At 38.7% G+C, this 22,270-nt stretch overlaps 1 long non-coding RNA gene across 1 annotated transcript; it reads right to left on the bottom strand.

The window, feature by feature from the left end:
• Nucleotides 1-1,127: 1,127 nt before the first annotated feature.
• Nucleotides 1,128-20,072, bottom strand: LOC125341713. Its single transcript, XR_007209062.1, has 3 exons — nt 19,907-20,072; nt 9,604-9,608; nt 1,128-1,151 (listed from the first exon to the last, which is right to left on the bottom strand). It is a non-coding gene; the product is annotated as an uncharacterized LOC125341713 (long non-coding RNA).
• Between the last annotated feature and the right edge of the window lie 2,198 nt (nt 20,073-22,270).

Below are 22,270 nucleotides of genomic sequence, written 5' to 3'. Positions count from 1 at the left end.
TTCACCGTTACGTATAATGCTAGCTGTAGTTTTGTCGTAAACAGTCTTTATTATATTCGAATTGTTCTCTGGATTTGAAGTTTCTCCAACGCTTTCTCGTAAATGGATGTTGGTTTTTGTCAAATGCTTTTTCTACATCTATAGAAATAATCCTGTGACTCATGTTCATGCTCCTATTGATATGCTGAATTATGTTAATTGAATTGCATATATTAAATCAGTTTTGCATCCCAGGAATGAATCAGGTTTGATCATAGAGTATAATTTTTTTATGACTTTTTAAAGGCGATTGGCCAGAATTTTGTTGAGAAGGTATGCGTCGTTGTTCATCATAGAAATAGACATATATTTCTCTTTCTGTGATGAGTCCCTGTCCGCTTTGGGGATAAGGGATATGCTGGCTTCATAGTTGGCTTTGAAGGCATTATAGAATTCTGCTGTGAATCCATCTGGACCTGGGCTTTTCTTGGATGCGAGATCTTTTATTGCTGTTTCTGTTTCATTACTGATATGGGTCTGTTTAGTTGGTTTAAATCTTCTTGCTTAAGTTTGGGCATATCAATATTTGCCAGAAATTTTTTCATTTCTTCCAAAATTTCAAATTTATTAACATATAGGTGTGTGAAATATTCCCTTATAAACTTGGTTGATTCTGATGTTTCCAGTCTCGTTTCTGATTTTGTTTATTTGAGTGTATCCTCTTCCTTTATTGGTAAGATTTGCTAAAGATCTGTCAATTTCATCAATTTTTTTGAAGATCCTATTCTTTTTTTTGTTGCTTTTCTGTGGTCCTTATATATCACCCTGCACCAGAATCAATTGCAAATGGATCAAAGACCTCCAGGTAAAAGCAGATACACTGAAAACATTGAGGAAGGAATATAAGAAACCCTTGGGCTCCTTGGCACATGTCGAGGCTTTCTCAATGAAGGTCCAGAAACCCAACAAATCAAAGAAAGGTTGGAAGAATGGTATTGAATTAAACTGCAAAGCTTCTACACGGCAAAGGACATAGCTTGATAAATAAATATAAACCCCTAAGATTGGGAGAAGACCCTCACTGGCCATCCAACAGACAAGGGATTCATATCTAAAATATACATAGAACTCAAGAAATTATGTTCCGCCAAAACAAATCCTCAAAGAAACAACTTCCTCCTTAATAAACAGGCTAAAGATTTTTCCAAAGAGGAATTGAGAATGACCAAGAAGCACATAGAGAAGTAGTCAACATCACTAGTCATAAAGGAAATGCACATCAAAACACCATTGAGATGCCACCTCACACCAATAAGAAAGTAAGATCAAGAAAACTAATAACAACAGATGCTGGTGGGGATGTGGCCCAAAGGGAACCCTGTTGGTGTGAGTGTAAATGATGGCATTGCTCCATTCATAAGCAAATGTAAAGACATGGAAACATCATGCTAAGTGAAGTGAGCTGGACCCAAAAAAATATAGACTCCTATGGTTTACCTCATTCATATTAACTAATACATGTCTAGGATAGTCCTAGCAGAGAGTACAATAGCTCAACAGCTATGTACATATGAATACATAAGATAATGCCAAGCAAAATTAACTCCAAATTATGGAAATAAGTGATTGTTATTTTCAATATACCATGTGAAATTATGCCTTTTTATTTTGTCTTTCTTCCCCTCAGTTTTACCCCTGATGTCACTGTAATTGATATTGGTACCCTGAGTATTGTATATGTATTTATTAGAACTAGGGAAGGAAGGGGAACATGGGAAAGACAACAGAAAAAAAGGTGAACCAATACAGTGGCAATACTTATAAGATAATATGCTGTAAACCAATTGTACAACTGTGGAGGAAGGGACTGGAGGGGGGGAAGGTGGGAAGTAAATGAGGGAGGAGGTAACACATTTGATAAGAAATGTATTCACTGCCTTATATATAAAACTGTAAGTCCTCTGTACATCCTTTGACAATAAATAAATTAATTGATTAAAATTTCAAAGTATCACAAAATAATTTCACCGCCCCACCCCGGGACATGCGAGATTGCAATACATGACTTCTGGGGAACATTACATATTTAAACCATAGTGGAATGCTTGGAATATTATTTTCCACTTAGTCACAGACCTATGTGGAGCGTAGCTCTGCTCCAAACCAGCATTCTCTGTGATATTACTTCTGTGTTTTGATACAAGCATTCATTCACATAGACTTCATTCAGTAGGTCATGCCTAAAAGCTCCCTTTCCTTCACCAAATATGTCACCAAGGGTGTGTATTAGAATCTCTGAAGAAAGAGACCATTGAGGGCTCAAGTTGTCCTTGGTATCCATTCTCTTATACATAATGACATTCCCAGGCCAGGTGTGTCTGCACAGGTACTCCTGCCAGTAAGGCCTCAGGTGCCTGTGGTGAGACATAAGGAAAGAAGTCTTCATACCATTCTTCCCTAGATTAATTCTGAAGTCTTCTACCTCCCTGCCAGGTTGTTCTATTATCGCATGTCAAAAGACTCTTGCTCTTGACCCTCTCAGCCCTGATACAATATGCATTCTCATTCCTTGTAATTTTCATTGAACTTGGTACCTTTCCATAGGGAAGAAACAAACACTGAGGAAGACACAGACCACTGTAGACTCTGTAAGTTACTGAAGTCTTGACTTGTTTTCCTATTGACTTGACTTAACCACCACTTTGGTGCATTCATAATCAGTTTTCCAGCTCAGCTCAGCATTTTGACATGTTTACTCCTGTCTCTATTTCATATTGAGTGAAAAAGAAAAAGAAAAGTGTCATTCATAAGTCAAAACCTAACTCCATTTTCTACATGTAAGTTAGGTCAAATTTATCAGTTTACTGACTAAATTGCTCCTAGATTTAGGCTGGCATATTTAAATCATTTAGAAAATTGTTTTCAAAGTTAAATGCCATAGGGGAATATTGAGAAACATTCCATGTGAGAGTTTCACATAGTGGTTAGCTCAGATGCCTAAAGTAGACAGATCTTTGCAAACTATCAGGCATAAATAAAACAAAAGATCCAAGGAAAATATTCCCAAAGATGTTGTGAAACTTAAAACTTGTGGTCCATATAGGATAGTTGTCATGTCATGTCATGTTAATTGGTGCTTATTACATTTAGATATTATTATTAAAGCTACTAGTTAAGTCCTAATCTTGATTTCCACCTTTTTGCTTTTATAGAACTGAATAGATTCTATCAAAATATGAAGAACATAGAAGGGCCATAATCCTGCCCCTTAAAATGTTGACTAAGCATAATCCACCACAAACCTTAGAATTTTACTTTATTTTTAGTGTATTAACACATGTACTTAGACCACATGAGATCATACTGTGTCCTTATAAAGAGAAATGAGGGTACAGGTATACAAGACAAAAACAAAGAAAGCAAAGAATGCAAAGTTAGAGATCAGAATCATGTAGTAGCCCACCAAAGGATAACTATCAATCCCAAGAAATGGGAAGAAATAGGGACAGATTCTTTCTGAAGTACTTAAGTGACAAAATGGCTTTGGTGACATCTGAATTTCAGACTTGCTGGGTGCTAGTGGCTCCCAGCTTTTCAAGAGACTGAAATCAGTATCACAGTTCAAAGCTAGCCCAGGCAGGGAAACCCATGAGAGTCTTTTCTCCAATAAACCAGAAGTGAAGCTCTGGTTCAAAATGGTAGAGCACTATCCTTGAAAAACAGAGCTCAGGGGCAATGAGTATGCCCTGAGTTCAGGAAAAAAAAGCAAATGACACAAACCATATGAAGATAGAGATCAGAACTATGTACTAGCACATTAAAGAATATCTGTGACCACCAGGAGGAGGAAGAGGCAAGAAAAGATTCTTCCTGAGGTCCTGAAATGACAACACAGCTTTGTTTACATCTAAATTCTATACTTCCCACCTTTAGAAATTCAAAAACAAGTTTATTTGTTGCAAATTACCCAACTTATATGACAGCTGCACTAATTAATTGGTTAAGCCAGCTTTCCACATAACCATCTTTTCCCTGAAGCTTTTTTTCTTGTATAGTCTGTGGGGGGGTAGGGTGGGGGCGGCCATCCAGGAAGAGGAGCCTTCTTGATAAATGAGGAGGAGACAAGTTAGCGGTCAAGTACCAGAACCATGGGCAATTGAAGAGACTCTCAGGATCTTCCGATCAACTGGAGTGAACAAATATGTACGTAATAGAAATTTCTTTTAAAACATAAAAGAGTCAAGCTATAGTGAAGACTTATAGATTGAATATCCAAGAAAAGGAAGAAATTGGGAGATGTAAGCTTAACGTTGGCCTTTGGGGTCATGGGCTTGCTAGGCATCTATATATTTTGGGAAAATGGTCAAGAGGCTGAGAGCAGAGCAGAGTTTGTAAAGCCGAGCACTTAAATCCTGAGTACAGGAACTGCGAAAGGAATTGAAGGCAGTAGTTCCTGTCCTTTAGGTCTTGACCAAAAGAGCCATTTCCAGGGGCAAATTTGAAAAATTCATGGCTGGACAAGGGCTTAATTTTCAGTCTCTTTACAAGTCCATTGACAATGGCCATATTTTAAAGCAAAGCTAATTTGGCATTCCATACAAATAAAAGGGATCTGTGTGTAGGGAGCCAACAGGGAAATTCATCCTGACTTTTGGCTATACTCTCAAGGGTGTGCAAGGTCATGGCTTAGGGAGCCAACAACAGAGTTCATCCTGACCTCTGGCTATGTTTTTATCTCAAGGACATGCAAGGACATGGTTTACTTGAAGGACAGTACTAATCCCAAAATATTTTATTATGTCCACAAGAGTCTGTTTTATGTAAACCATTCAATTTTATCTTGTTTTACTGCCTGTTATTTACCAATTTCAGGGCCTTCCTGTTTTCTTAAACCCTAGTTAATCCTATGCTATTCCATGGTTCCTAAACTGCATATAAGCTGGAAGTTAAGAATAAAACATGGCTGCAGTCTTGAGTTACAATCTTCAGCTGCAGACCTCCCGGACCCCATCTTTGTCTCTTATCTTTTTTCTCTTGTCTTGTATTTTTCCTTTTCTTTAATCCTCACCCCCCTCATTCAGGATTCCCTTTTCTCTGCTGGCTGGCTCCGGCATCTGTTGGTGAGGGACCATTGGTTGGAAGGTAGGGAGTACAGGTGATGACAGGTGACTCTGATGAAAGTCACTTGTAGGCAAATATTTAAAAAAAATGTCATCATGAAACTCAGTTCAAACACTGAGAAAAAGGGGATATGGGACCTAGTCTTGAATATGATGACATATAACAAAATAGCACAGCTATTTTTGTGATTACAAAACCATCCAATTTTTGAGAGCCTTTTTTGTCTAGCACAACTTTCCCACACTTTTCTGCAGGTCTCTAATTAGATAGGTAGATCAGTAGATAGATAGATAGATAGATAGATAGATAGATAGATAGATAGATAGATAGACAGATAGATAGATAGATAATAAACAAGAGAAACTAAAGAAACACCATAGCCTTTCAAAGATAATAGTGAACTTAATATTGAAAGATTCCAGTTTAATATGGCAACTGCTTGTAAAGTATATTTTTATAGGAAAACTTTATGCTTTCTAAATCAAAACACTGATGTGAAAACAGAAGAGAGTACATAAACAACAGTTCTTCAAAATGAGTAATAATATAAATGTGCAGTTTCATCAAGTGGTTTTTGTAATTTTAAAATATTCTGCCTTTCAATTCAGGTGGCTATTTTGTCAATCTTCTTCCCATTTGAAACCTATTTGCAAGTACATTTGTGCATCTTCTTTTCTGTCAATTCTTCAAAGTCTAACAAAAAGAAAAAAATAGCATTGTTTACAACGATGTCTCTACAGCTGTCATACTGAATTGTCAGCTAAGATTTTAATAAATTATGGACTTTGTGAAATATTTGTAAGAAAATGTTCCACATAATTAATTCCTATGGAAATAATGCAATGTCTTTCAGATTATAGTATGAGAACTACAGTTTTTAAATCTCTATTTAGTAAGTGCCATAGGTATTACATTGTTATGGTAGAGATTCTGACAAAACCATCTACAGATAGCACCCTGAACGCACCCGATCTTGTCTGACAAAACCAACCTTCATGCACATTACTAATATTTTTTCCAACCTCCTGTGTTTGATCTCTTCCCCTTATCTGTAGTGTGTATGTCTCTAAGTGTGAAGTTGGTAACAAATGATACAGATTATCAAAAAATATTTTATTCAGCTAATAAATGAAGAAATTGAAATGGTTTAGCCCTATGTATTCCAATGTATTTTCTTTTCATACAACCAAGATCACTGTATTTGCCTATATTGTCTTTCCACATTTAAATAGAATGTTTTGGTTTGTTTTTATTATACTTTGATAATTTGAGACATCAGTTAATTACTACTCTTTGCCACTTATTAATCAATGTCAAATCTCTACAGGAAGAATAAAAGACAATAAAATTTTAATCCTGTTTAGACCCCTGTTCCACTCTCCACAGAGCTCAACTCTTTATATTCATAAGGATGATATAGAACTAGTTTCTCTCTCTAAGAAACATCCACTTGCATAACCCCAAAACTCTTCAAATCACATTAAATGTGATTTAAATATATGTAAGCTGAATTGGTCTCACTAAAATCACTCAGAATCATGAGTACTTCTTCCACTGTTTCCTCTCTCTGCATGCTTATCCCTGAAACCTGACAGCTAAGCTCACTTCTCTTGTTACCCCCATAGACAGCTAGATGTTGACTCTCCTGTATTGTGTGCCTGAATTATATTTCAGGTACATGGTAATTTGTGTCTCCTGTCATTGCCTGCGTGAGAAAGAATCTTCACTGCCCATTGATTCTTAGATAGCCAGATTCAGTTCTTTGTTTATGTCCTTTATTACCATTATCCTCACATTTTAGGTCTAGGTTCTACAGTTCTGGGCTTGAATTCAGGTGCTGGGTGCTCTACGTGAGCTTTTGTGCTCAAGACTAGCAAGCTATTACTTGAGCAGCAACTCCACCTCTGAATACACATCTGTGTATTTTCACTTACTTTTCCTAAAAGGGTCAAGCACCACACTTCAGTATTCAGTTGATGTACAGAGAGGTTACAGTTACATACATAGATAGTGGGTACATTTCTTGTAATACTTGTTATTCTCTCATTCATTTCATTCCCACCTTCCCTCCCCCCATCCCCCCAATTGTACCATTAATTTCCAACATATTATCTTGTGAGGATCGCTGTTGCATTGCTAAAGTAACTCTTTTCTGAACTATGAAAGGATTTACATTATATGTAGCTCTTATTTGGAACATTAAGTTACGGAACACTTTCCATAACTGCATGAAATCATTTAAGAATGAACATTTCGAAGAAGGAAAGCCACGGGAGGAGAAAGATGGCGCCGAAACAATAGGGAGGCACCACGACTCGCACCAACTGAATAGCGAGCTGGGAACTCCAACACCCAACACTCCACCAAGAACCCAGCAAAACCAGCAGCCAGAAGCAGTGGAGAAACGCAGGAAAACAAAAAGGAGCAAAAAAGAAGAACCGAAAACCTACACAGAGCCGGAGATTCATCGGGGCACCCTCCCCCCACCAGCCGACCCTGGCCCAAACAGGGTCAGGCTGGGAAAGGGGAACCCGGCGATCGGCAGACAGGCTGCCAGGAGCGCAGAATCCATATAGCGGGAGACCCCACGGACACAAAGCAGGGTGCGGACCAAGACACACCCGGCAGCGACGAGAAGTTCGGGTCCACACCGGATTCGGACAAGGGAACCCAGCGTGGCAGAAAGAGGGAACGGGGGAAGCCACCACGACACTTCGCCAACCCCTGAAGGGCCAACGGCGGCGCGGGACACACACACAAAGCAGCAAAAGTGAGTCCCCCATAATCCCTTCCCCCAACGGGAGACCCAAGCCCGACAAAGAAGCTATATCTCTTTCCCTCCCCCTCCCCACTCCCGTGGGAACAAAGGACCCCCAAATCAGGCGGGAAGCTCCCATCAGGCGCTGGGAAGCCAGTCTAGCAGGGGAAGGGCGGAACAGCCCCAAGCCCCCAAAGGTTCCTGAACTGGCAGAACCGGCCCCGTCCCCTTCCCAACAGGGGCCAGGGACGGCCGGCAGGGCAAGCCCCACCCGAGGCGCCTAGACCTTGCGGACTCTTACAACTAAAATCACAGGCGCTGGTGGGCAATACCAGCCCAGCAGGGTCACCTGAGCCTGATCTCGTTCCCCCTCCTCACAGCGGAGGCGAGGTCTGAGGGAGCCAAGCCACACCCGGACAGTCGATCCCACTGGGCCCCACACATACTGCCTCCCCACCCAACGGACTCGCGGGAGGGCGCAAGCACAACCCAACAACCCAGGGCTCGCTCTGGGAGGCAGACCCCACTAAAGTGCCTGTTGTAGGGGACTCACAGTGCACAGGAGGGCGGGGCCCCGGCGAAAGCGCCCCTCTGGTAGGCGTGCCCTGCACTGGTGGGCGGGGCCACAGCGACAGCACCTGCTGCCGTAGACACGCCTACACAGAAGGGAGGGAAGATCTACACAGACCTCCAGATGCGCAAATCACAAAGAAACATAACTCAGTTCATCAAAGGACAAGCCAACTCGCCAGCTCCAAAAAGCAGCACGACTGAAGAGGAGATGGAGAATAAAAAAGCAAATGAGGACATGATAACAGGAATGATCGAAACCATCAGAAATGAAATCAGAAAACAATTCCAGGAGTTTAGAGCGGAAATCTGGAAGGACACCCAGGAAGCCAAGAAAGAAATGGAAGCAAAACTGGATACAATGCAAGCCTCGTTTAAAGAAATGGAAGCAAAAATGGATACAATGCAAGCCGCCTTTAAAGAAAATCTCCACACCCTGAGAATTGAAATGCATGAAAAAATAGATTTAAAATACAACTCTTTAAAGGAAGAAATTTCCACGATCAGAGCTGATATGACAACCATGAATAGCTCTCTGACATCCATAAACTCCACAATTGAAACCATAACACAAAGAGTGGACCATATGGAATCCAGAATCTCTCGCCTGGACGATGAAGCAGCTGACAACAACCAGAAAATGACCACACTCCAAGAAAAGGTGAAGCTTCAGGGAAGATTAATCCAGGAACTAATGGACAAAGACAAGAGATATAATCTGCGCATAATTGGAATAGAAGAAGGAGCCGAATATCAGAGCAGAGGGCTTAATCATGTTCTCAATAAAGTTATTGCAGAAAACTTCCCCAATCTCACAGGGGACCCCATCCAGGTAACCGAAGCCTATAGGACACCTGGCAGGCCAGACCCCAGGAAAACCACCCCAAGGCACATAATATTCAAGACTACAGACCTCAAGATTAAAGAGCAAATTCTGAATTCAGCCAAAGCGAAGAAGGAAACTTTTTTCAATGGGAAGAGGATTCGAATAACAACCGACTTATCCACACAAACTTACCAAGCTCGAAGTGAGTGGAAGAACACCATCCAAGTACTTCAGAATAACAATTTACAACCTCGGATCAAATATCCAGCGAAACTGGAGTTCACATTCGAAGGGAGAACCAGATCTTTCCACACCAAAGAGGAGCTAAAGGAGTATGTGAATAAAAAACCAGCCCTACAGCAAATATTAAGAGGGGAAGCCCACCCAACAGAGATCGTAAAAGACACACAGACAGAATCAGAAAGAAACTTCAATAGCCAAAGTCCAGCAGAAAGACCAGCTCACTAAAGACAAGAAGAAAAAAAAAAAAACAGGAAAAAACAGCCCAACAAGAAAATGGAAGGAGAAAAATCACCCTTATCCTTGATCTCTTTAAATATAAATGGCTTAAACTCCCCGATCAAGAGGAGCAGACTGGCAGAATGGATCCGCAAACAAAAAGTTGACATCTGCTGTCTACAAGAGACCCACCTTACAGCAAGGGACAAAAACAGGCTTCGAATGAAAGGATGGAACAAGATCTACCGAGCAAATGCACCCACCAAAACGGCAGGTGTAGCCATTCTGATCTCAGACAAGCTGGATTTCTCTTTAAAGTCCACTCAAAAAGACAAAGAAGGACACTACATATTAATACAAGGAAAAATCCAGAATCAAGACATCATGGTGATAAATGTATACTCACCGAACAAAAGAGGCCCGACATATGTCAAGCAAATTCTCACAGAATTACAGAGCAAGATAGATGCAAACACAATCATAGTGGGTGACTTTAATACTCCTCTCTCTCCAAGAGACAGATCCAACACCCAGAGGATTAGTAAGGGAGCTGAGGACCTAAATAACACCATTTCCCAAATGGATCTAACAGACCTATATAGAACCTTCCACCCTACAGAGACCCAATACACCTTCTTTTCAGCAGCCCATGGATCATATTCCAAAATAGACCACGTCATAGCCCACACAAAGAACCTCAGCAAATACAAAAGTATTGACATCATCCCATGTATTATATCTGATCACAGTGGATTAAAGGTAACCCTCAACAACAAAGGATACCACAGAGCCTATACACACTCTTGGAGGCTAAACCCCACGCTGCTATCCAACACTTGGGCCACAGATCAAATTAAAGATGAAATCAACGAATTCATAAGCCACAATGACAAAGAAAACACATCACAAAGAAACCTATGGGACACAGCTAAGGCAGTACTGAGGGGCAAGATCATTGCACTCAGTACCCACATTAAAAGAATGGAAGCAGAGCAGGTGAATACCCTCACGATGAAACTAAAACAACTGGAGAAACAAGAAATGACAGAATCTAAAACGACTAGGAGGGGAGAGATTACAAAGATTAAAGAAGAGATAAATCTGATTGAAAATAGAAAGACCATTCAACAAATAAATAAGACTAAAAGCTGGTTCTTTGAGAAAATAAACAAAATTGACAGACCCCTTGCAAGACTCACAAAAAAAAGAAGAGAAGAGACTCATATTCGTAAAATCAGGGACTCCACAGGAAAAATTACAACAAGTACACACGATATTCAAACAATCATAAGGAGCTATTTCCAAAACCTCTACTCAACAAAAAACAATAATTTTACACAAATGGATCAATTCTTAGAGAAGTACAAACTGCCCAAACTGAACCAAGAAGAAATAAATCAACTAAATAAACCAATAACTTACGGTGAGATACAGGAGGTAATCAAGAACCTCCCTACTAAGAAAAGCCCAGGCCCAGATGGATTCACCAATGAATTCTACAAAACCTTTAGTGAGGAGCTAATTCCAATACTCCTCAAACTCTTCCGCGAAATAGAAACGGAGGGAGAAATCCCGAACTCATTCTACGAAGCTAATATCATACTCATCCCCAAACCAGGCAAAGATCCAACAAAAAAAGAGAACTACAGACCAATATCACTAATGAACACAGATGCAAAGCTCCTCAATAAAATATTAGCTAACAGGATCCAGAAAGTGATCAAGAATATCATACATCATGACCAAGTAGGCTTCATCCCTCAGTCACAAGGATGGTTCAACATCCGTAAATCAATCAATGTAATTCACCACATAAACAGAACTAAAATCAAGAATCACATTGTTATCTCAGTCGATGCCCAAAAAGCCTTCGACAAAATACAACATCCATACCTATTAAAAGCTTTGGAGAGAACAGGAATAGATGGAACATTCCTCAAAACAATAAAAGCCATATACAACAGACCAACTGCTAATATCATATTAAATGGAAAGAAACTTAAATCATTCCCCCTAAACACAGGAACAAGACAAGGATGCCCACTCTCACCACTTCTGTTCAACATAGTACTGGAATCCCTAGCCATAGCAATAAGGCAAGAGGAGGACATCAAAGGGATCCACATCGGCAAGGAAGAAATCAAGTTATCCCTATTCGCAGACGACATGATCTTATATCTCAAGGACCCAAAAAACTCAGTACCCAAACTCCTACATCTAATAAACCAATTTGGCAAAGTAGCAGGATACAAAATCAATCCACAAAAGTCAGCAGCTTTTCTGTACACCAGCAATAGACAAACAGAAAAGGAAATTATGGAAACAATTCCATTTACAGTAGCCAAAAAAAGAATAAAGTACCTAGGGATCAACTTAACCAAGGACGTGACGGACCTATTCAATGAAAACTACAAAAATCTAATAAGGGAAATCAAAGAAGACACAAGGAGATGGAAAGACCTCCCATGCTCATGGGTAGGCAGAATCAATATAGTGAAAATGGCCATATTGTCCAAATTGTTATACAAATTCAATGCAATACCTATCAAAATCCCAGCCACATTCTTCACTGAAATAGAGAAACCAATCCATAAATTCATATGGAACAGCAAAAAACCTAGAATAGCCAAAGCAATTCTAGGCAAAAAACATAGTGCAGGAGGTATCACCATACCAGACTTCAAGCTCTACTACAAGGCCATCATAACAAAAACAGCATGGTATTGGTATAAAAACAGATCGGAAGACCAGTGGATTAGAATTGAAGACCCAGAAATAAAACCGCACTCTTACAGCCAACTGATATTCGACAAAGGAGCTAAAGACATACAATGGAATAAACATAGCCTCTTCAACTACTGGTGCTGGGAGAACTGGGCAGCCATATGCAGAAAACTCAAAGTAGACCCAAGCCTATCACCATGCACCAAGATCAACTCAAAATGGATCAAGGACCTCAACATCAGACCTGAATCCTTGAAACTACTGAAGGACAGAGTAGGAAAGACACTAGAACTTATAGGCACAGGAAGGAACTTCCTGAATAGAGTCCCAGGGTCACAACAAATAGGGGAAAGACTCAACAAATGGGACTACTACAAATTAAAAAGTTTCTGCACAGCTAAGGTCATAGCCACCAAAATAGAAAGACAGCCAACGATATGGGAAAGGATATTTACCAGCACAGCAACAGACAAAGGCCTGATATCTGTCATCTACAGAGAACTCAAAAAACTAAGCCCCTCCAAGCCCAATAAACCTATTAGGAAATGGGCAAAAGAGCTAAAGAGAGACTTCACAAGAGAAGATATAAAAATGGCAAAGAAACACATGAGGAAATGCTCAACATCCCTGCTAGTGAAGGAAATGCAAATAAAAACAACCCTGAGATACCACCTCACCCCAGTTAGAATGGCCTATACTCTGAACTCAGGAAACAACAAATGCTGGAGGGGCTGTGGGGAAAGAGGAACCCTTCTCCATTGTTGGTGGGAGTGCAAATTAGTACAGCCACTTTGGAGAACAGTATGGAGGTTTCTCAAAAAGCTCAATATAGACCTACCCTATGACCCAGCCATACCACTCCTAGGCATCTATCCTAAACAGCAAAACCCAAGATATCAAAAGGACATTTGTACTTCCATGTTTATCGCAGCACAATTCACAATAGCCAAAATTTGGAAACAACCCAGATGCCCCTCCACAGATGAATGGATCCAAAAAATATGGTACTTATACACAATGGAATACTACATAGCGATTAGGAATGGTGAAATATTGTTATTCGCAGGGAAATGGTCAGAACTCGAACAAATAATGTTGAGTGAGACAAGCCTAGAACACAGAAAACAAAGGGGCATGATCTCCCTGATATATGACTGTTAACAAAGGGAGATGGAGAGACAGTAGAGACCAAGTCTGTGAACACTGTATATGTGCTTGATACATTGTATATTGCATATGGGTCTACCTGACATAGACAAGGGATGGGAAAACAGGTTGTAAGATATCACAAGAAATGTACACACTGCCCTACTATGTAACTGCACCCTCTTTGCACAGCACCTTGTAAAAAAAAATTTATGTTCAATTAATAATAAAAAAAAAGAAGGAAAAAAAAAGAATGAACATTTCTATAGTATATACAAATCAAATGTGTATATAAATAATACACATTTCTTATTTTTCTTATTTTTTTGTAGGTGTACAGCTTTCTGTTATTTATTTTGTTAAACTTTTCATTAGTTGTTCAGTGATGTTACACTTTTGCAACCCTCCCCCCCAAGTATGAAGAAAAAAAATATATGTATTGATTCTTTACTCATTGATTTTAGGCAATCTGGTTTATTCTTATACCTTGGCTGAGATGAACAGCACAGCAAATGAGTGTAGTTGTGCAATGTTTTTCACTATATCCCTTAATTGTACATATTGTACATACCCAAGTAGTTCAATGTTTAATTTTCTAAGGAATATGTATATCGGCATCATATATTGATACTGTACATTTTCATACAAGTAAGTATAAAATAAAATGATAAAGGACATTTTATCTGCTATAATTTGGGCTATTACTTAAAGTATAATAACAATTCAAGACATACAGTTTCCATTCATTAGCAATATTTTCTGAATTTGAAGATTTTATGTCTATCTCTATACGTATTTTGTGTGTATTTATTCACTAGAAGAAGGCCAATGAAGTTTATTTATAACCTCATTACACTTTGGAAGCTACTTGTATGTATGTGATATATAACAGTACCATCCTCAATACTGACACAAATACTGGAAGGTAAAAATCTAAGTGTTCATAATCTGATTATAAATATCCTGTAAATAATAAAATATCAAGCCACAGTCTGTATTTTCCACTCAATTACAGTCACAATTTTCCTAAATTTTGGCCCAGGCTGACATATAAATTCTGCAGCTTCCTGCTCAGGTAGTTGAGGAGTTTCCCAACATTGTTTGAAGGCTAATTCCATCATATTATTGGAAGTTATGTTTTGTAAAATCTCTTGACAGATAATTCACTTGAACACTTAACATTGATTAGTTGAACTTTAAAAAAGTAACCAGTGTCCTAGTTCATCACTAATGCTCATAGAAGAAAGCAGCACCCTTCTCTTTAGAATTACTTGGGAATGAGGTCCACCAAATGTGTTCTCCATCCATGAGTCCACGGAGTTCAGCAGCACCCACCCCATTAAGTTTGAGAGGTAAAATAAATGTGAAGTAGGAATAGCCAGGGTAAATCAGTCTAAAGTTTAACGTAAACACTACATTTCTTACTATGCTTATCTTTTATGAAAAAGGGTGGATCTTCACAAGGTCAGTTTCTCGTTAGCAGTTAATTCACCTATTGATTTTGCTATGTTTTTCACAAAATAAAAAATCGTTTTTATGTGTGAAAACTGGTCTGACCATGTCCAGTTTGTAAAGGATCTAATTTGATGTCACAGAAATCATCAGTGTGTAAACTGTTCATTTAATTAACATAGTGGATACTTGTAAACACAGAAATGGTAACAGAAATAACTGAGGCTTTCATATGAAATAACCATGCTTTTCATCTTCTGTTTCCTCAGATATCACAGGAGTCATTTCAAAATTAAACCCCAATCAAGTGTTGGGTGTTGGACCCAGGTAACTGCAACCATAGTCAGGACACGGGGGATACAAAGGTGAGTGGACCAATGCACACTTTATTTCAGGAGGGCAAGGGTTTATATAGGGTTAGAAATCAATTCACAACTTCAAGGGTAAAAATTAATACAGTGTGATATCCATTTCAATACAAAAGTTGAGGATGTTGCTACTGCGAGAGAGGAAACTAAGACAAAAGTTTTCGCTACTACAAAGAGTGGCTACTTCAAAGAGTGGCTACTACAAAGGGGTGAGCTACTACAAAGAGGTGAGCTACTACAAATATTGTTGATACCAAAACAGAGGAATAGATGAGTTAAGGCAGAACTCTATCACCTAGCTACTATTTCCTCAAGATTAATTATCTTTGACCATGACTTCTCTATTTACTGTGAAGAGACTTCCCTATATATTGTCAAGAGACTTCCCTATTTACAGTGAAAAGCTTTCGCTAAAGGCAGCTGGTCAAACAAGTCTCCCCTGGGAGGCTCTGTACAGGGAAAGAGTCTCATGACAAGGTGATTTCCTTTGGCCATCAAACACAGGAGACTACTTTAATGGAGATTTTTCCCCATAGGCCTATTAGTGTGCTAATGAGGCATCAGAGCTTCTGTGCTGAGGCTATGTGTCCCACTAGTCAGAGAAGTTATTCTCCCACAGTTGGGTGAAACAATTCCCAAAATTATTACCACTGATGACGTACCTGCTAGGTAGACATACACTCTTTTAGTACCCATATTTCCTTACTTTCCCATACTTTAGAAGGGAATAAACATACTTAACTACATCAAATTCCTTAATCCAAATGCAAAATATACAATAAGACATTATTGTTGGGTAAATAGGGACAATCCACATAAAGTGATAACTAAAGCTTCCCATGCAAGGTACAATAATACAGATCCAACATTTCCTGAACAAATTTATTAAAAATATCACACTAGCAACATTCATGTATGCTGTGCCTTACATATGAAACTATAACCCCTCTGTCCATCACTTTAACAATAAGGAAATGAAAAAAAATCTAAGAAAACTATAAATCCATTAAAAATTTTAAAAATTTAAAATGCAAATAAGTTAAACAAAAATAGTGATGGACTTATCCAATGCATTTAATTGGAGAAGATAACTCATTTTCATTGCCTTCAAAGCTCAAAATGATAAACACATAATAAACGTATGTCACAACATTTCCTATGTGGCTATAGGATATCCAATTAATAATAACATTCACATTAACATAATAAATAGCAAGCTTTATCATGTATTGTTGTCTCCCTCATGTCTCTGTGAGTAACTTGATTAGTGTAAGTTTTCTTTATTCTCTTTCCAAAACAATTCTATAAAGACTTGAATGGAATACATTTTCTGGAAACACTAAAAAAGGGTATCTCAAATTATATTGTAGTAGTAGAATAACACTAAACATTTAATTAATATTGCTATTTATAATTGAGAAATGCTAAAATGTTACAGTAATGAACTGTTCATCTTCAAAAGCCTGGTAGGAAATTTTACCATTTAGAGCAACCCATTATTCACAGTTAATTCTCTTTCAAACACCCATGATCTGTTAAAGAAAATATATATATATATTCTCAGTACATAACACCACTCATGTAGGAGTAATAAAGTACAAAATAATTAGTGCCTTTACATATCCCATAATCAGATTTATTTTACATGTCTACTTTGACTTTGATTTTAGAGAAGCAAAGCAGAGTTATTAAAAATGCTGAAAAGATGAAAGTTACTACCAGAACTTCATTTCATGTTACTATGTTAATACAGTTTCGTGCCTTGTGGGGACACTCAGATGAATTACACTAAGATTATTATGGAGCTATGATTTTCTGGGCCACATTAGCCACCTGGTTGCAGGCCTCCGCTAACTCTGACTCTTTCTTACCTGGCTTTTCTCCCCTGGAGGGTGCTTCTTTTTGTGCACTGTGGCATGGATGACAGAAGCAAGGTTTTTTATTACTCCGCAGCATGAAAGACAGCAAAATTGTCCTTTGTACATCCCTTCCAGTCTCTGAAAAGTGATATAAAACCAAACTCATCTTGAATTCTGTTCCACCACAATGGTTTCAGTGCACAAGAGAAGCAATTCAGATCTGAGACCAATACACACACACACACACACACACACACACACACACACACACACACACTAAAAAATTCGATGCCATTTTTGCCCATTCTGGCTTCAAATCTTGATCCTCTAATTTTAGCCAATTAAGTAGCTGGATTAAAGACATCTCCCCACCCCTCTCAGCACTGGCTTTTCTTTTCTTCTGTCATTAAGAATTGGTGAAGTTGCCACGGGGAATTAGCATAATATGGTAAAGCCATTGGTTACATCCACCAAACCAGACAGGTCACCCACAGTTGGGACAAACTTAATTGGCACCAAACAGAAGGGAGCCAGCTTCACAGTGATGGCAGAGTTATAATTGTAAAATCTATATGTCCACTCCAATGACAGAACCTTTGAGGAAGTGTTCTTTCTATGAGTCTTCAGGCTTCAAAGGAAAACTCCCCTGTTTCTGTTGTCATGAAGTTTGTTTATTGTACTCCTGCCAATGTTAGCGATAGCTATTGATTCACAGTGCATGCAGCATTTGATGATGGGTCTGTTTAGATAAGAGAGAAGACAAATTAATTAACTTTCAGACTCTTCCTTTCAGACAGCAAGAGTGGAAGAGATGCCTGCTTAATTAGGTATTGATTCCCAGTGGATCTAAACATCTGCTTTCTTGCTTATCTTGATGTTCTTGATTGTGATTTCAGAGGAACTTATGAATTAGAAATGGCTTGCACCACAGAAGCAAAGGAAAGCGGATGTACATTTTTAATATAAAACCATTTATCTTAAGCTGGAAACTGCGTGTACAAATAGTGAGAACAAAACGGTGCATAATTATTCTTCATACTGTCATCCATTTGACTGAGGCTTAGAATGGAAATCAAGGTGCTTTTATAAAAATGATTACATCAATATCAGCATTAACTTACATTTAAATTTTATAGACATGCCATTAGATTATGATTGCATATGTGATACAACTCTTGCCTAACAAGTTAGATTTCATGATTATTTTCATCATGCCAATTGAAACCATGTGTTATTTATTTTCTCTCATATTTCTTTCCCATGGTTTTAACTCTGCTAACACTTTATCTGTTATTAGTACCCTGGACACTGTATATACGTGTACTGGAACCAGGGAAGGGGAAGGGAATACCAAAATCTAGAGACAAAGGACAAAACCATTGCAAAAACAGTACTTATAAAATCATCTGGAATAAAGGGAATCTCTCCTACAGGAGGATATAGCCATCCTAAATATCTACATCCCAAATAAAGGAGCAACCAACTTCATCAAACAAACACTACTGACATTAAAACAGTCATGGATCCAAACGCATTGATTGATGAAGACTTTTAACAGTCCACTGTAATCTCTGGACAGATCAACATGCCAAAAATTGAGCAAAGAAAACTCAGAACTAAACAACTGCATAGACCAACTAGACATCTACAGAATATTCCATCCAGAAACATCAGTATACACATTCTTTTCAGCAACACATAGAACATTCTCCAAAATAGATCACATCTTAGGGCACAAAGTAAATCTGTATAAATTCAGAAGTATCAAAATCATTCCCTGCATTCTCTCAGGCCATAATGTAATAAAATTAAAGCTGAACTCAAACAGCCACCACAAGAAAATCTAAAATGCATGGAGCCTACACAGCACATGGCCTCAATACCTAGGAAAAACCTTAACCATAGAAGTAAAAGACCTCTATAATGAGAGCTTTAAAAACATGAGAAAGGAAATTACGGCAGGACTAAGGAAATGGAAAACTTCCCATGCTCCTGGATTGGGAGGATTAATATAGTCAAAATGGCAATATTGTCAAAGGCTATCTACAAATTCAATGCAATACCCGTCGGTATCCTAACACCAATTTTTATTGAACTAGATGAAGCAATCCAGAAAGTCATATGGAACAATAAAAGACACCGAATAGCAAAAACAATTTGAAGTAGAAAAACAAGTGCTGGAGGAATTTCAATATCAAACTTCAAGCTGTATAACAAAGCTATAATAATAAAAACAGCTTTGTATTGGCACAAGAACAGGCCTGAGGACCAATGGAACAGAACTGAAGACCCAGGAAATTGACACACAGAACTATGCCTATTTAATTTTGATAAAGGAGCTAAAGAAATAGGATGGAAGAAAGATAGCCTCTTTAGCAAATGATGCTGGCAAAACTGGTTCAACACCAGTAACAAATTAAAACTAGATCCTTATATATCACCCTGCACCAAAATCAACAACAAATGGATCAAAGAACTCGAAATAAAAACAGATACCCTGAAAACACTGCAAGAATGAGTAGGAAAAATACTTGAGCTCCTTGGCACAGGATGAAACTTCCTTAACAAAGGCCCAGAAATGCAAGAAATCAAAGAAAGGTTTGACAAATGGGACTGCATCAAAATATGGAGCTTCTGCAGGGACCCCTCAACATGTGGGCTAAAGAACTAAAAAGAGACTTCCTCTTCAGAAGAGGAAATTAAAATGGCCCAGAGATACATGACGTGCACTACACCACTGGCCATAAAAGAAATGCAAATCAAAACAACACTGAGATTCTACCTCACCCCAGTAAGAATGTCCATTATCACGAAAACTAACAATAACAAATGCTGGAGGGACTGTGTCAAAAAGGGAACCCTACTTCATTGTTGGTGGGAATGTACACTTGTTCAGCCACTCTGGAAAGCAGTATGGAGATTCCTCAGAAAACTAAACATAGAGCTCCCCTATGACCCAGCAGCCCCACTCTTGGGTATCTACCAATAGGCCACAAACAAGAACACACTAAAGCCACCAGCACAACAATGTTCATAGCAACACAATTTGTCATAGCTAAAATATGAAACCAACCCTAGGTAGACAAACAGATAAGGAGAATGGGGTACATATATACAATGGAATTTTATACCTCTTTCAGAAAGAATGACATTGCCCCATTTGTAAGGAAATGGAAGGACTTAGAAAAAATTATACTAAGTGAACTGAGCCAGACCCAAAGAAACATGGACTCTACGGTTTCCCTCATAGGGAATAATTAGTACAGGTTTAGGCTAGTCACAGAAGAGGATCCAAAGAGCCCAATATCTATGCCTTTATGAACACATAAGATGATGTCAAGTGAAATGAACTCCATCTATGGGAATGAGTGTTATATCACTGTTATAATTACCTTTAGCATGCCATGAAAATCCGTAGGTTTTTTTTTGTTGATGATCCTCTTGTATCCCCTTCCTGTGGTTGTCCTTGCGCTATCATTGTATCTCCTTTGAGTACCGTGGGTACTGTATACACTGGCATGAAAACTAGGAAATGGAAAGTTAATATCAAAATCATGAGACAAAAGATGAAAAGACTCCAAAAGCAATACTTACGAAACCATTTGGTGAAAACCAACTGAACAACTCAGCGGGAGAGGAGAGGGTGGTAATGAGTGAGGAGCCAACAAATTGTACAAGAAATGTACCCACTGCCTTACGTATGATACTATAAACCCTGTGTATATCACTTTGACAATAAATAATTATTCAGAAAGAAAAAATCATTTGGTATAAACCAACCATAATATCACGGAGCGGGGCGGCGGGGTAAAATGAGGGAAGAGGTAACAAGTTGAATAAGAAATGTACTTGCCTTACATATGAAACTGTAACCCCTGTGTCCTTCACTTTGACAATAAAGGAAAAAATACTCTGCTGGGGGTGAGGGCTAAACTGTAATCCTAGATACACAGGAGGCTGAGAGCTAAGGATCCCAGTTCAAAGACTGCCTGTGCAAGAAAGTCCATGGATTTTGTGGACTCATTATCAATTAACTACAAAAGAACTGGAAGTAGAACTGTGACTCAGGTGGCAAAATACTAGTCTTGACTGAAAAACTAAAGGACAGAGCACCCAGTTCAAATCCCAGTACAAACAAGTGCATGTGCACACACACACACACAGAGTACACCAAACATAAGTAAACAAATGCTTACAAATCACAGCAGTTTGTGTGAGTGTATATGTGTGTATATGCATGAGTGTGTGTGTGTGAGTGTGAGCTTCTGGTATGGTACCTAGCAAGAATAATCTTTTTTGTTGTTTTATTTTTTTGGTCATGGGACTTGAAATCGTGGCCTGGGAACTGCCCTAAGCTCTTTCACTCAAGGCTAGTACTCTACCAATTTAAGCCACAGTGCCACTTGCAGTTTTCTAGTGGTTGTGTTAATTGGAGATAAGAGACAGTATTTTTTAGTGCTCTGTGTCACTGTAATGATTCCCGGAGCCCATTATCATGTTATTATCCTGAGATGAGAGAGAGATTCAGTTGTAAAAGTAATCATACCTTTAGCTTTCTTCTGAAAATGGTTTTCCTCTGTCTCGCTCTCTCGCTCTCTCTGTCTCTCCATCTCTCCATTCTCTCTCTCTCTGTGTCTGTCTCTCTATTTCTCTCCTCCTCTCATCTTTCTCCTTTTGTGCAGATAATAGGCCTGAATACATGCCTCACAATCTAGTTTGACTTTTTCACTTAAGGTTGACATTTCACCACCTGAACCACACCTCCATTTCTGGCCTTTTTGATGGTTAATTGGACATAAGTGCCCCCACTGAATCTCTTTTCCAAGCTGGCTTTGAACCTTCATCCTATGATCTCAGACTCCTGAGAAGATAGGATTACAGACCTAAGCTATTGACAGCAGGCTATCTGAATTCTGACAGGTTACTATACAGTTTCCCATGGACTACCCTGAGTTAGAGAAATTTTTATATCCTATTACCCTCACTTTAAACTTCTATTTAAAATTTA

The sequence above is a fragment of the Perognathus longimembris genome, chromosome 24 (genome assembly GCF_023159225.1).
Source record: "Perognathus longimembris pacificus isolate PPM17 chromosome 24, ASM2315922v1, whole genome shotgun sequence".
In the NCBI taxonomy this organism is placed as follows: Eukaryota; Metazoa; Chordata; class Mammalia; order Rodentia; family Heteromyidae; genus Perognathus; species Perognathus longimembris.
The sequence above is the reverse complement of the archived record's forward strand: the minus strand, read 5'-3'. Positions and strand labels throughout refer to the sequence as shown.